General features: G+C 36.6%; 1 protein-coding gene across 1 annotated transcript in view; it reads right to left on the bottom strand.

Moving 5' to 3' along the window:
• Positions 1-3,900, bottom strand: part of LOC143017709 (uncharacterized) — a 133,003-nt gene extending 129,103 nt beyond the window's left edge. Inside the window, exon 1 of the mRNA XM_076172468.1 lies at positions 3,302-3,900. The gene's annotated coding sequence lies outside the window, so the exon portion shown is untranslated. The remainder of the gene's footprint in view (positions 1-3,301) is intronic.
• Positions 3,901-4,009: the final 109 nt, after the last annotated feature.

The raw sequence follows: 4,009 nt of genomic DNA on the forward strand, positions 1-4,009 counted from the left end.
GCGAGTGTGTGGTTTTTCGGTTTGGCCACCTCCCTTATAGGGTGGAAAGGCCCTTTTGGGGGGGAGGGTGAATGTAATCATTGACTTGGGGATCCAGCTTCGGAGTTTTAAGTTTTAGTAATGACACTAACGCCAAGCTGGATGACAGCGTGACTGTGGAATTGATCTACCCCCTCCACCTCCACCTCTACCACCACCACCACCATTTCCATCTCCATCTTTACCGCCATCACCAACTCGTGTCTTGGCCAACACGCAGCGCCAAGGCCTCAGCGGTGACGGTGGAGGTGGTGGTGGAGATGGTGGTGGATGTGGTGGTACAAGTGAATGTGGTGGTAATGGTGGTGGTGATGGTGTTGGTGGTGGTGGCTGTGGTGGTGGTAGTGGTGGTGGAGTTGGTGGGGGTAGAGGTGGTGGGGGAGGTGATTGTGGTGGTGGAGGCAGATGTGGTGAATGTGATGGTAGAAGTGAATGTGGTGGTGGAGTTGGTGGTGGTAGAGGTGGTGGTGGGATAGAGATGGTGGAAGGGATAGAGGTGGAGAAGGTGGTAGAGGAGATAGAGGTTGCTGTGGTGGTGGTGGTGGAGGTGTGGGTGGAGGTGAATGTATTGGTGGATGTGGTAATGGTGGATATGTAAGTGGTGGTAGAGGTGCAGGTGGTGGTGGATGTAGTAGTGGTGGATGAGCAGTAACGATGATGGTGGTAGTGATACTATTGCTAGTATTGGAGGTAACAGCGATGATAGCGATTATGGTGATGGTGTTACATGTAATGTTGGAGGTGGTGTTAGTGGTGGTAACGTCGAGAAATGTTAACTTTTAAACTCAATTAACTTTTCTTAAGCTGAATAAGATCGCATGAAGGCAGCTACACCATATAATAAGAAAATCACCTTTACCCAACGTTCTCGGATAGCCAGGACAAGAGGCAGTCACCCCCAACGATGAAGACAAGCAACCTCAAACTCCCAATATAAAACAGAAGATACATGATATAAAATAAATATAGACGAATAAATAAAATAAATTAATTAATGAATGAGTATATGGATCAACAGTTAAATAAACATATTTGAATGAATAGATAACAATAAATAAATGAATAAATAATGATAAATAAACAAATAAACAAATCATAAATAAATAGGTAAATTAATATATTAACTAACCTTCGTTTTACAGATTATTTTATTCAGTTGCAGGCGGGGAAGGGTCACCGTACTCATGTATAAAGAAACGTTTAGCACGTTCAACAGAAACGTTTGCTACGTTGGGCTCCAATTTCGGCTCGGTGAATACCAGGTGAACTGGCTATCCGAGCATTTTGGGCCAAGGTGACGGGTCTTAATTACTTTGATGCAATCCATGATTACGGTACACTATGCACATTTCCCTGTAGTAATGGGCAGAATGCTTATTATGATGATAATTACAATAGAAATAATGATAATATTCCATATATTGTACCTAGGTTTTTCCCCCTTTTAAGTGAGGTAGCCAAGTCAAAGGTAAGGACCCATTCTCACCCACCTTCCACCCGTTATTTCCCTGTCATCTTAGCTCCTCGTGGATGACGGATCATCCCTGATCTCGCCCATGGCCTCCTGAGTCAGAAGCAATGCAGCAAGACACAGCACATCCACAGCAGGGCCAGCCGCTTCACTTACACGGGGACCTTCCCTTCTCGTCCCAATGATAATAATAATGACAATAACAGTAATAAAAATGATAATATTACAGATATTAATGATAACGATAATAATAGTAATAATGATAATGATAATCGATAATAATAATAGATAATAATAATCGATAATAATAATAATAATAGATAATGATAATCGATAATAATAATAATAGATAATGATAATCGATAATAACAATAGATAATGATAATTGATAATAATAATAATAGATAATGATAATCAATAATAACAATAATAGATAATGATAATCGATAATAATAATAATAATGATAATCGATAATAATGATAATAATAATAATAATAATAATGATAATAATAATAATAATAATAATAATAATAATAATAATAATAATAATGACAATAACAATGATAATAATAATACTTTCATAAAAGTATTAAGACTAACAGATGCCACCATACGACTGTTGAAGTTCATGTACTGCATATACGACAGATACTCATACACTGTAGTACGTGTGTGACCAAAATACACACAAAGGCCTCTTACGTGTTAACAAAGTTCCTAACTAATTACGGTTTTGGTAACAATGAAGTACAAAAGGTAAATAACAGACAACTCAAACGCTGTACCAACACCAAGAAACTATCAGGTGAGAGGTATAAAAATTATACTCAAAATAATACTTTTCATTGCTAAAAGACATATCAAGCCTATATGTGAAAACAACAGCGAAATTATATAAGATTAACGTTTAAAAAACGGATAAATTGAATTGCAAATGTCATAATATGTTGAGTACAAGTACAAAGGCACTAAATGTACAAAAGAGAATTGTGTAGCCATTCCTTATATGATATATCGACAAAAACAACGACGAGGTAAGATGCACAGGAAAGTGATTAAATTATAATAGAGATAAATAGATAAATAATGAATTTTAAAAATCAAACACTGCAATCTTGATGTAATCCGTAATCATAAGATCTGATGGCACTAACTAATATGACACAGAACAACGGGAACGAACTGAATGATTTTTTTTTTCTTTTTCTTTTTTATTACGCATTAGCGTCATACAGTGGGGGGAGGTTTTCATAATGAATATAGGAAGGCAACTGGTAATGAAATAATAAAAATTATTGGAAAAATTCCCTAATCAATTAATTAACTCTTCTAATCACAAATAAATAAACACAAATTAATAAAATAAACTAATAAATCTACAGACTTTCATCAAAACATGTCTACAAAAAGACTTGTCATCTTCTATACTAATAATAATGGTACCTATATTTTTAGATACAATTATAGTGACACTATGGCATATAGTCTTTCTATATATTGTACTGGGACCTGATTCTCAACTGAATTGAGTATCTAAGCTGTGTTTGATAGAATTAAGTGTAACAGCAAATTATACTTTCTGTATCGCCAGAAATTACTAGAATATTAAGACTTGACCAAATAGTTTATATCTTGGCCGCAAACATATATACTCGTGGAAAAATAAATCCACATTTTGAACACTTGTGATGAACACCAAGTAAAATTCCTATTAACAGAGGTCTAACATGTTGAATTTTCTTTTTGTTTTAGGCAAAGTATGCATAATACGAAAGCTTTTTGTACTTTACCTGCGATAATCCTTTGACGAGATGCTGAAGAGCAGACGACGCGATACGTCTAGTTGTTATTCATTTCACTCTGCCTCAATATATATTTTGTTTATTCACTATAATACAGAATAAACAACTTTATAGTCCTGTTTATAAAAGAGTTCCATTGGGCTGCGACCTTACACTACCACAACGGTCAAACGTCGTATACAACAGTTCAAATGGGCGAGGATCACTAGCATTTGGTACACGTAAACTGTCTTCGAATATAATTACTCTGAATACTGCAGAAACGTCCTGAAGGCCAAAGGACTCATTATACTCGGTCTAGAGATTTGGGTCACGGCCGTTCTAGACCCACAGCCACAGCTTACTAAGATTCTCAAGGTTACATTGTGGCTAGCCATGCGAACTACTCGATGTTACAATGGATTTCGTGGTCGCTAGACTTGTAGTCCTTCTTTAACTGTCGTCTGCCACCTAAGCAGACGTTGTTTCGTAAAAATAACATTATTTACATAATTCAAATTACTCTTAAGTTCACTGAGTTATTGTGTTAACGGATATTGTAGAGTAAAAAAGGTGTGGAGAATTATTTTGCCCGTCTACGTTCGGACCTTCCGACACCTGAGTGGACTGTGTGTGACTGCTGCATGGCGCGTTGCTACTGACAACATAACACGTTGCCAAACAGTGGTTCTGTTTTTATCTTTCTTTCTTAGTTGT

The sequence above is a fragment of the Oratosquilla oratoria genome, chromosome 33, assembly GCF_046742065.1.
Source record: "Oratosquilla oratoria isolate Oo_2021 chromosome 33, ASM4674206v1, whole genome shotgun sequence".
NCBI classification, from domain to species: domain Eukaryota; kingdom Metazoa; phylum Arthropoda; class Malacostraca; order Stomatopoda; family Squillidae; genus Oratosquilla; species Oratosquilla oratoria.